Source organism: Rhincodon typus, chromosome 2, assembly GCF_021869965.1.
Source record: "Rhincodon typus isolate 14 chromosome 2, sRhiTyp1.1, whole genome shotgun sequence".
NCBI classification, from domain to species: Eukaryota; Metazoa; Chordata; class Chondrichthyes; order Orectolobiformes; family Rhincodontidae; genus Rhincodon; species Rhincodon typus.
The window spans coordinates 57,296,255-57,309,280 of record NC_063333.1 but is presented as its reverse complement, the minus strand read 5'-3'; the positions used below and the strand labels follow the sequence as shown (position 1 = coordinate 57,309,280).

The window sequence follows — 13,026 nt, the reverse complement described above, 5'->3', positions numbered from 1 at the left end:
ACACAGACACGCATGCACACGCATACGCACACATGCACAGACACACACACAGATGCACACACACACAGACACAGACACACGCACACACAGATGCACACACACACAGACACAGACACACACGCACACACACACAGGCACACACACGCGTGCACACACACACACATGCACACACGCACACATGCGCACACACACAGACAGACACACACAGACACAGGCGCACACGCACACACGCACACACACACACACACGCACACACTTTTCCCACACACACTACATGGAATACAACTTTCTAGTGCAGTGTTTTATTCTTCTGCTCCTTTTCGAGTTTCCCTCACATTTCTCTCCTCCTCTGATGATATCAGGACAGTAGGATCATTTTATATCGTTAGCATATCTGTATCTCATTCGAGTACAAGATTAAACCTAGACAAGCAACAACAGTTTGGTTGTTTCATTCAAACTGAGTCTTAAGGGCATCAAAAGCTGAAAACTCCTGGTGATTGGGAGATTTGAAGGATGTTGACAGCACCTTTGAGTGAGATTTGCCTTGCATTTGGGTATTTATCTGACCTTGAAATGCTTGATGTGATAGCTGAGTGACTAAGAAAGAAATATCTCATTCCAGAAATAATAATGCTCAACTTGATCAGCACCAGCGAAAAATGTCTGAAGTCAGTCACAGCATCCTATAAATCAGTCAGTACTGTGCAACAGTGAGGGAATACATGACAGCTCCCTTATAACAATGTGGATGCTAGTCCAATATCTGGGGCATTAGCAAAAGTCTATCACTCTATCCCAAGTATCAATCTTTTCACTTTTTGTCATAAATCAATACAAATATCTTGAAAGCCTCTGGCTTAACTTAAAAAAAGGATCGATGTTCAGTTCACGCCATCCTCATTCATACCAGTAATCAACTGTTAATGGGTGCATGGAGGAAATCATTCTTAGAGTTTACCCATAGTTTCTCATTTATTTCTTACTCTTGCATGACTTTAAGTATCAAGATAGCTGTATTAGATGCAAGAATAAACTACATTCCACTTAGGTCACATGAAGAACGCCGCAGTTCCATGTGACACATTTTGTTATTTAATGAAATCAATAGGGTTGAAAATACAATCTTTGGCTCTCATGAGACAACCTTCATGGTCTGACTAGATAGTTCGATGTGCAGAACTAAAAACACCTATGGCCATACAGATCTCCACTCGAAATCTTATCATCTTCATTAATAAAAAGGAGTCAACCCACAAATCACAAGTATGATTCTTGTGACTCTAGTAGTTATTATGACTCATTTAATACATGATTCAGCTACTATTTTAAGAGCTAGGGAAACTAAACAAATGGCTGCTCGGCCATCAATGCTATGGAATGCAATTATGGCTGTTTGGTCCTTGATGTCAAATGAAATTGTAAAGAGATATCATAAGTATGTGGTGCCAATGGAATATAAAAGTCAATAAAATGCACTTATGCAGCACCTTTAATGTAACTAGATGTCTGCAGGCATTTCACAGGAGAGTTATTGGTTTATTGCAAAACGATCACTGAAGGTGCCACAGCACAAGGTGTTGTTTCTACTCTGTTACTGAAATGCAGACCGCTCTCAAACATATTAGGGAGCTTTCAGAGGAAACATGAGGTAATTGCAACATTTCACATTAGTTGTTATAAAGTTGCTTACATGCTACTTGCAAGTTCGCAGACACCATCTGAAGCAGAAAAGCGCTATTCTATAGCTATGAAATAAACAAATGCATTTTGTTTCTATGCTATTTGATCTTTCAAAACTTAAACAAGGGACATTTGCCAAGCATAGCTTTTCTGAAATCAACAGATATATCAAGTTTACAAGGAACAGTATTTTCATGACATTATTTATAGAGGTATTAAATGGATGGGTCCAGGCATTGCACATGATGCTGAAGTTCCCTCTTCAGATGGAACACAGACAGAAATCAAGGTACTTTATATCAACTCCATAGTTTACTCATAGAAACATAGAAATAAAGAGATTAAGAGTTATTTAGCTTTTGAGCCTTCTCCACTCATTGTGGGTGATTGTGGCTGATGATCCAACTCTGTGGCCTGTTCGTGCTTTCTTCCCGTACCATTTGCAACCTTTAGCCCTAAAAATCATATCTGACCCTTTGTTGAAAACATCTAATGTTTTGGTCTCAATGGTTTTCTGTGGAAGAGAATTCCAAATTTTAATCATTTTTTGGGTGAAGAAATTTCTCTTCATCGCAGACCTAAATTGCCTACTCTGTATCCTTAGACCATGACCCCTGGTTCTGGACTCCCTGGTCATCGGGGTAGATGTAGAAAGGATCTTCCCAGTCTAGTCCAGTTAGCATTTCATAGGTGTCTATTCAGTCAGTGGTCAGGTGACATGCATAAATTATACACATTGGCAGCTCTGACTGTGAATAATCATGGTGCTTTCATTATGCAGTGCTTCACAATTTCTGCATTATTTGAAAATGATGAAAAGCTGAGTCGCTGGTTCTCAGGGAGCCAGCGCTGTTGACTTCACCAAGTAAGCCCTTTACAGAACAGCACCGCAGCAGGAAACCACTTTCAAACGAGGAGTGATAGGCGTTTATAATCAGAATGAAAAGAAGCTTTCAAAATTGTAATCAGTCAGGTTGCTAATCCATCAGAATGGGCTTGAGGCTACAGGAATTGGAGATCAATCTACAGGACATGGCTGTATACAATCCTGGAGAAAAATCATTGAGACATAAAACTCACTTTTTTTGTGATTTTCTTTGTACATTACTCTTCATAATTTAAAAAATAGTTAGATGGCAGGACAAATCCAGTCATCAAGCTCCCTAAATGGAGCTCACCTGGAGGGTGGTCTTCAGCTTCAAGTACAGCCATCTACCATTGGTCAACTCCTACAGTAGGGCATTGAACACACACCATTAAAGGGAAAACAATTACTTGCATTTCTCCTTTGTATGGTTGTGAACTATTGTTCTACTGTTCTTCAATTATGTAAATTTACCCTTAAATGCAAAATGCAACCTGTTACTAAGTGTTGCTTCACTGGTCTTTCAAAGCCACACCATCCAACTGTACCATGCATCAACAGACCTGTTTCTAGCCATGTTTCCATTTTCTGAAAGCCCACTGAAATCGGGGAGAGGCTGGCATGATAAGCACCATGAACGCATTTACAAAATTCCACTTAATTACTCAATTACCTAAGATTTCCATCAATATTACATTAGGAATTCCTATGCAATCCCATGCTTTCCATGATAAAAAAAAGACTTCCTGTTGTAGCACGTTTTAAAATCGATTTGCCTGCTAAAGTTTCAAGAAACTATTTCTTAGGTTTACAGCTGCCTACAATGTTCGCTGTGATTCAGATCTCCATCCAATTGTTATTTTTAAGCATTTTTCCTTCTAAGTACTGATGTTGTCAATCTCCCTCATAACTCTGCTGAGGCTGAGTCAATTGAAAACCCTCAACTGAAATTGAATGATTTAGGTAAGCACAGGCATATTGGCAATTACATAAGTATGAGCAGCAATAAATTTTAATCATTACATTATACCAGCAATTGTTAAAGGGATAAACTGAATCAGATTTGGGTGAGGACAGTGCAAAAGGAAGCCATTTTGACCCATTGTATCTGCATTAGTAACTAAAATATGCTAAAACCTTCATCCTCTTCAAAAATAATCTTACAACTTTTACAACAAGAAGAGATAACAGCAAAGTTGCAGTCGATAAAGTACATAAAAATATATTTTCAACACCAGTTCCACTTTCTTGTGTATGCAAAGAAACTGAAATTCTCTCTACTTCATGATGCTGTCATTGTCCTTGAGTATTGTGCAGCCAAAAGTGCAGTGGCACTCTGGATTAATCACTTTCCACTGCTGACCCTGTTTCAAAACGCTATAACTTAGTTCCCTCATGACAAGTTACTTCCTTTCAGATAGTGATTAAAAATGGTTGGGTTGAAAGAAATGAAAAGTCACGGGTCTCAATTGCTTTCTAAGTAACTACATTGGAAAAACTAGTCATAAATCAGTTAGTTTATTGCCTCTTCAGCAGACACATGAGCCTCTGGTGGATTATACAATATATAAGAGATAACAAGGTGTAGAGCTGGATGAACACAGCAGGCCAAGCAGCATCATAGGAGCAGGACGGCTGACGTTTCGGGCCTAGACCCTTCATCAGAAATGGAGGAGGGGAAGGGAGTTCTGAAATAAATAGGGAGAGAGGGGGAGGCGGATAGAAGATGGATGGAGGAGAAGATAGGTGGAGAGGAACCAGTTTTATCATTACTGCTTACAGCATGACCTTTACCTACTGCAGCAAGTGAACTTAAGCAATAACTTTGCATCACAACTAGACTTATGTTCTACAGATCATTATGTAGACACATGAAAATTTGCACACTTTCAAATGTCATTTGCCATTTAAACAACCTGAAAGGAATCATTGTTTCAAAATGTTTGATACATGTGTACCTGTTATTTTTGAATGCCCTCTTTACCTATACTCACCTTTATTGGCAGGTAATGAAATATCCTACAATACGTAATTTCAAGATAACAATTTTTTTTTGCTAGACCAGATTTAATTTCCCAGCATGAGGTAAAGGTGTCAGAACTTTCTTCTGGTCCCCATCATGCTTTGGGTGGGGAAAGCAGTCACAGTCTTTAATATTCAGGTATCTTTTTCACTGGCTGGAGCATGGGTTGAGCAGCCAATTAACAATTGCAGCAGAGGCAGTAATTAATGCAAGATGGTAAAACTGCAGGACTGATTTACACAGATCACAGCAACTATGATTTTGAATGTTGTTTTACTCAATAAATTGAAGCAGCAGGGGCAAGAGGAAGAGAGAGAAACACAGAGCATGGAATACCCCCTACTTTAAAGACACTGATCTGAAGGTCCTTACCGAATAGTTAAGAGAGGAGAGAATAGAGTAATGTTGTCTCTCTGGAGAGTAAGTGGATTTTGCCTCCAACGAGACAATTTACATAATGTAACAATGTTTATGTTATCTCCAATAACATTAGAAACTGGATGTGGTGGTGAAGAATCCAATAGATGCTACCTATCATGTACAAACATTACATTCACATGCACATAAGTAACCTTTAAGTTACACAGAACAGTCTGCTGTCAGTCGTGTGTCAGGCTTTCAATTATTCTGAGTTTGGATGGAGTATGAGAGCTTCATACCCTCAGGGCACGTGCAATGATGATCATACCCCAAGCATTTCTCTTAAAGGGATACTGACTACTGCATATAACACCACATCTTTTGTTTCTAAAGATTAAAAGAAATCCAGACACATATTTATGGATGTACAGAGACATGTGTTATCAAATTGAAAATTATATAAACAGCTAATAGTGTTTACAAGCTTACATTTCAAACCTCAATATAAAACTCTGGAATAAAAAACCAATAGAACTGCAGATGCTGTAAATCAGGAACAAAAACAGAAGTTGCTGGAAAAGCTCAGCAGGTCTGGCAGCATCTGTGAAGGAAAAAACAGAGTTAACGTTTCGGATCTGGTTCTGAGGAAGGGTCACCGGACCCGAAACGTTAACTCTGTTTTTTCATAAAACTCTGGAACTCCGACTACTCATTCTATTTTCATAATTGTATACTGCATCAAGGGAGGTATGCATTATCCTCTGTAGTGCTGTTTGACAACTTGGCTGTCTTGGTCAATATCAATGCACTACCACAACCAAAGTGTTCTTCCTGTCTTTCTTCACGTATAATTTGTGTGCCATTCAATGGTCTGAGCTGTCTTCTGTTCCTTCACAATGTAGGGCCATAAGCAAGAATGACTACAATCCTGCCTGGTTGCAAGAAACCTTTGCTGATATCCATGTACAGTAATCTCTCCAGTATGTGGCACGAATAGGGAATGCCAAATTTCTGAATCTGCCAGTTGCATGAGGAATACTAGTGGCAGCGAGGAGAACTCAAACCATTGCTGCCCCAAGATGAATGTGCGTTTTAAAAACAAAGTGGCCACGACCGCTCACAAACACCGTTATATCTGGCCACAATAAATGACACTGACTTTATCAATAATGTAAGTCTTGAACTTGCTTTAATAAAGAATCCAAACCATTATTCCCTTCTTATCAGTAATACAGTAAAATCCCCGTCATCGAGATCCCAACCTTCTGGAGTTGTCCTATTGAATCTCAGATGCTGGTTGCGTGAGAATTCTGAATGCTCAGAATCCGGATAACAGAGACTTTAGAGTATTTGTATTTCTAACTTTCACTCCTGTCATAGAGTCATACAGCACAGAAACAGGCCCTTTGGCCCAATTCGTTCGTGCCAGCCAGGTTTCCTAAACTACATTTGCCTGCATTTGGCCAATATCTCTCTAAATCTTTCCCATCCATATACTTGCCCAAATAGCTTCTAAATGTTGTAACTGTACCCATCTCTGCTACTTCTTCTGGCAGCTCTTTCCATATACCAGTATCCTCTGTGAAAAGGTTGCCCATCAGGTCCCTTTTAAATCTTTCCCCTTTCACCTTCAAATTATGCCCTCTCATTTTGGACTCTGCTACCTTGGGGAAAAGACCTTGACTATTCACCTTTCCTTTGCCCCTTATGCTTTTATAAACCTCTATAACGTCATCCCACAGCCTCCTACACTCCAAGGGAAAATGTCTCATTATAACTCAAGCCTTCCAGTCTTGGTAACATTTTGTAAATCTTTTCTGCACCTGTTCCAGTTTAATTCCATGCTTCCTATAGCAGGGTGACCAGAATTGTATGTAGTACTACAAATGTGGCCTTACCAATGTCTTGTACAGCTATAACAGTCCTAACTCTTCTACTCAATGCTCTGACTGATGAGGGCAAGTGTGCCAAACACCTTCTTTATCATCCTGTCTACCCGTGACACCACTTTCAAGGAACTATGTACCTGCACCCTTAGGTTCCTCTGTATACCGATACTCCAATATTCTAGATCTTCATGATCCTCCATGACAAACCAGATATGGTAATTATGCAATGTCCCACCTTGCCAATGTCAAGTTTTTAAAGATAATCCTGAAGAAAGAGCTCTGTCACTTGATCAGTAAAATATTGACTGCATAAATCATTTGAATTGTACTTCAGTAAATGTGTCACTGGATGCTGTTCAATCCGTAATTAAATGTTTTCTTTTCAGACATTTAGTTTTGTTTTTAGAAGAAGAGTGCTGTGTAGTGGGTTATTTTTTTCTTTTACTCATGATCTACTCACTCCTTTCTCCCCCTTTTTTATCTTTTATTTCTCAATTTTTCTTGTTGTTGCTCCTTCTAAGAATTGGACATCTGTAGTAACAGGTTTCTGTCTGCAGGTGGTGTTCACACCAAATGACAAGTGATGACATCACATGGTTTTAATTTTCATCTTGACTTTGAGAAAGAAAATGGCAGCACGAACTGAGGCTGAGCTCCTCTAAGCTTACTGACATAGAAAAATACTTTACTGCTTAAAGCTGTATTTTCTTCTAGGAGCACTTTGGAGCTGTGTTTTAAAGACAATTTAAAAGTGCCTTATTAATTAAACTCAGATTACCAGGCCCTCAGGGCTTTTGTCTCAGAGGGCAAGAGAGGGAGAGTACTCACTTCATTCGAGATCTCCAACCTTTAGTTTTGATTGGAGTGGCAACTTCAGCCTTTTAGAAAAGAAAATCTTCTTTGTTGTCTTGGTAGCTAATACCCTAACGACAGATCTGTATAGCTATCTTTCCTCACAGAAATTGATGCTATTACTTGTCTGAATTCTCTGATACCTAAAGCTGTAGTCCTGTCGGTGTTCATTCAATTTTTCAAATATCTACCACCAAGGTGTTAGAGCCTTTTTTATACTTGGCTGTTAATCATGATGCAATTTTGCATCCAGCAAGGTATTTTACCTAGTGAGGCAACAATTATGTTATCTAGTGTACTGCAAGAGACTGGCCATCAATATTACAGTATTGAAGGATCAAACAGATGCTTATCACAGCTAGCTATTAAATACAAGTCACCAGAACACACATGTGACGGCTCACTCCAAAAACTATGAATTTACACAGATCAGCATGCTTCCAGCAGTGTGTCATTCTTCAGGTGATCCTGGGGAAAGATGGAGATTGAGATCTTTATAACCTCAAATCACATGCCATGATACAGTGATTAGATCATGAATCTTTCTCTTAAAGGTATACTGACTGTGTGACATAACACAACAAAAGTCACACCACTAAATCAATCAGTTCTGAATTGAAGTTGCCAATAATTATAAAACAATGTTAAGATAACAGTGCCTTCTCTGTTTAAATATTTTAAAGGATAGGAATTTTTTAATGCTTAAAAGCATTGAAATCTTGTGACAAGGTTTCTTTCAGTGGAGAGAGATAAAGTATCGCAACTTTTAAGTGAAGGCAATGCTTTGCATTCCTCCTTGCCAGACAGCATGCCAAAGACTCAACCGCATTGGGAAGGCCAGCTCTGCAGAGGTTTCTGTTCCCCAAGATTCATTTCCATTATCTCTTCTTATGTCTTCCACCATTTCTGATGTCAAAAGAGAAGTGGAGAGTGTACAGAAAAGATTTACCAGGCTGTTGCCTGGTATAGAGGACTTTAGCAAAAGGAAAGGTTGGATAGACTGTGTTTGTTTCCACTGGAATGCAGGAGGTTGACAGGCGACCTATAGAAGTTTATGAGATTGTGAATGGCATAGATACAGTGGAACATATGAGGCTTTCTCCCAGGGAGGAAGGGTAAATTACTAGGGGACACAGGCCCAAGGTGCAACGGGAGAAGTTTAAAAGAGATGTGCAAGGTACGTTTTTCACACAAAGGATGGTGAGTGCCTGGAACGCATTGCCAGAAGAGGTGGTGGAAGCAGACACAATTGCAGCATTCAAGAAGCACCTGGACGAATGCATGAATAGGAAGGGAATAGAAGGATATGAAAGACAATTTCAGTACGGAAGGGCAAAATGTATTGGTGCAGGCTTGGAGGGCTGAGTAAGCAGCATTTAGTTTTGTAAGCATACCCTCCACCAGCTCGTATAGAGTTTCATTAATGAATCATCATGCATCATTACATAGGGTGGTGGCTATGTTATAAGTGAAGTGGAGGTGGTGGCAGCTTTGGGCCATCCTCCAGTGGAGGGAGGTCAGACACAACCCTGTTCAGCTGAGTGTAGATTCAGGGCCTCAGAAGTCACAGTAAAATACGTAAACAACTGCAACAAATGTGTTCTCACATGGCAAAGGGCCCTGAGGCACAACAGGGTCATGGGCTGAAAATTAAGGAATTTAATCAGTTCATGTACATGGCCTTCACTCAGAGCTTTGAGCACACACGTTTCTGCACTGAAAAAAATGTCTAATCCCTGGACAACCAAATGGGACACCAACTGGCATGGTTGCAGGAGCAGCATACTGACAGACACCGTATTCATGCCATAAAATTCAAGCTGAACCTGTTAGTGATGTTGATCACGTAGAGATATTTAAAGTGGATATCAATTGATGCCATTGCAGTAGCCTGTGTCATGCCGTGGATGGCATCTCCATGATGGGGACAACTGTCAGTGCAATTCAGCCACAGGTTAGAGTCAGCTTTCCATTTGAGTAGAAGAAGAATGAACAAATGGGACCCTTCCATATTTAAGAACTAAGCAATTATCAGTGTAGACATTGTGGATGGAAATCATTTCAAGGATACTCAGAAAATTGATTAGAGGAACTTTTATAGGACACTGGAAGACTCTCTCCACAGTGACAGTGAGAACGGAGCCTGCAGGAAATGTTGGGGCAGGTTTGGCTTTGAATCTACAGCTTGATAACTACAGAGCATGGTGCAATCTGCAAAATGGTCTTAAAGTAATTTGGTCATGTTTGTTAGTTAATGGTGGAGTAATTTTTCTGTACTTTGGCATTTTAGTTGTCTATTAAATAATGTTTGCTCTATTTTTTTTTCATTTGTTTGTCACAGTAAAAGTCTGAAAATATTATATATCAGACAAGAATTCACATCAATCATAGGGAATTCTATTTTCAAAAGTTATCAGTCTATATGGGGATTGGGCAGGAGGCTGTCCCTATAATCTGGGACAACCCCGTGACATCAGCGTGAGAATCCTTCTTGGTTTCCTTTTCAAGTAGGCCATCATTTTATGTTTGGGTGGGTGGATGCAGCTACAACCGGTTCCCCACAGTGTTGCATTCCTCAACTGCATGCATTCAGTCTAGCCCTGATCCATCTCTGTTGGGACATTAAAATCTGCTCTCTGTATCCAATGTAACAAACATTTTAAGAATATAGTTAAAATTAATCATGGTCAGGTATTCAGTCTCATGTTTTGCACAGTTATTTAGCCAGAAAGACATGCTAGTCAGGGGTTAAGATTTGGTTTGTGTGCAAACAACATCGTGGAGAGCATTGATAAGGCATGTGTTTATCACAAAAGTCTATGGGACACAGATAGGTGATCCCCACATACTCCTGAAAATAACAAGCATTTTATAAAAAAGGCCAATTTAACAGGAAAATCAAAGATGGAGATTTGACAGAAATGCATTATTTTCGGAACAAGTCGAATGAATATCAAAGTTGGAAGTCCATAACCTAGTAAACACAGCTTACAGTGGTCATGCTTTATCATCTTGACCCACAGAGCAACCATGTTTCATTAACACTGATGAATTATTATAACACTGAAGATAGTTGTATTGTGATCCTGTTGTAAATCAATATTAGAGCTATTTGTTGCTAAAAAAAAGGTGTGATTCAAGTGGAAGCCATTGTTTAAACACAAGCAAGGCGATACTGCAGCTGTAACAGAGGATTCATTTTCAGTGACCCCAGTTAAGAGGTTTGAAAATAATAAGTGTGAAGAAGATTTGACACATTTTGACACAAAGGATAAAAAAGGATAAGTGGCTTTGACCAAGTTAGTGAAAGGTAGTCAAACCCCACCAAGCGTAAAGGAAAAAAATGGCAGGTTCACTGGATGGGTTATATTCCACAATCTGTTTTGAAACAAAATCCATTTTTTGTATCCCTGTGCTTTTGTATGTGTTCTGAAGCTGTCAGCTGGGGACAGTTAGTTCGTTGAAAATTCTGCAATACACACATGATATTCTATTCTTTGCCACATTCATCACAATGTTGCAATGGGGTCCTACATTTGACCTCGGAATAGTGGGGTGCTTGTTGCAAGGCTTACAATAGATCGCTTAGAGCAGTTTAAGTGTCACCGAACAGTTGTTTGGTTGGAGGCAGTCAAAGCAAATGTTTGCTTCCATTACACTGCTGATAAGTGACACACTTGGGAGTTACGTAAGAGGCTTTGGGCTGTGGAAGTGCTGTTGTTAATCATCTTCAGGTGTTCAGGGCTTTGGAGAAAACCTAAGGGGCTGAAAAGGTGATCAAATGTTTTTGACTTGAGATTGGAGATAGAGTATTAGCCATAGAAGATAAAATAAATCATTTCTTTTTGATAAAAGCTGTTGCTATCTTCCTCAATAGAGTCGAATACTCCCTTTAACGAGACTTGCGACTTTTTAAACATCTGACACCCCCAAGAAAATCAGAGGACAACAGAAAAATTACAGTTGATTGGGTCATTAACAGTTTGTTAATTAATAATTTTAAAATGGCTGGTGGGCTATAGGTTTCCACGTACACTCAAAATTTGTGGATGTAAAATCCATCCTAATGTTTCAGATCAATAACATTTTGTTAGCTGAGATATAAAATGTTTGCTGTTTCTCCGTGGACGCTGCTTGACAAACTGAGTAGTTGCAGAACTTTCTACTTTTATTTCAAGTTTTCTGTATCTGCAATATTCTTGTTGCATTCTGAGATGAAGGATCTGTCAAAGGAAACAGAATCCATGGAGAAATGATTAGATTGCTACAACAAAAATCTCCACCCCACAGTTGACAAATAAACAGTTTGGTACTGCCTGTAAAATTGATAAATATATGGACTAATGGGATCTAGTCTTTCCAGTCAAGGGCCGTCTGTGTATTGTACAGAGACCTTAATGGAAGCCCCTGTACTGATGCATGGTATGAGGCCGCTCAAGAATATTGCCAATAGATATAGGTTTGTGAGGCACTCCCTCAACAATTTAATGGAACAGATTTAGGGGGATTCAGAAGAGAAGGAAAAGATACAGGAAAAAATTATAGAGATGCAAGTCATTCTGGGGAATATGGACACTGGCTGCACAATAGTGTGGATACACACGAGGAGACAACAGATCACATACACGAGTTAATAAAAACAGAAGGTACACTGTGATTGTGGATATGGTACATTTATACATGGAAAATGTAAGCAGCCACTCCTGAAGGTCATAGACCAGAAGCAGGTAAATGGGGAGTAGTTTGAAAGGAGGAGAAGTTCAATAATACCAGTGTCACTGGTATGGAGGGATCGAATGTTATCAATGGAAAACAAACTCTTATTTTGTACAATGCTAGGCTGAGTGTAATAGAATAAACTGGGCATTTCAGATTAGAAAATCTGATTTAACTTGACCAGGCAGAAAAATGGATTTCCAAATGAAGCAGAAATACTCACAGATAAGTTGATGAATTTACTGATTAAACAAACAGTCATGAAGACAGCTAGGATTTATAAGTTTGTGTCTGAAATCAAGATGGATCATGGTAGTTAAGCACTGATCATCTTGAGGTTAAAAACCACTCCTCAACACTATCGCCAATGGCAGCTTTCTCACCAAATCACTGATGAAAACACCAATTGAACCACAATGTTCATGGCCCTGGTTATCTCCAGTGGGTATTAGTTGCTCACATTGAGCAGTCAGTGGCATATAAATTTGCTTTTCCCTGCTAGAACAATACAGAAACAAACAGAGAGAATAAAAACCAAAAGAACTGCGGATGCTGTAAATCAGGAACAAAAACAAAGTTGCTGGAAAAGCTCAGCAGGTCTGGCAGCATCTGTGGAGGAGAAAACAGAGTTAACGTTT

At 39.3% G+C, this 13,026-nt stretch overlaps 1 protein-coding gene across 1 annotated transcript in view; it reads right to left on the bottom strand.

The window, feature by feature from the left end:
• Positions 1–13,026, bottom strand: part of LOC109913433 (contactin-associated protein-like 2) — a 1,704,267-nt gene that overhangs the window by 1,097,448 nt on the left and 593,793 nt on the right. The gene's annotated exons all lie outside the window — the stretch shown is intronic.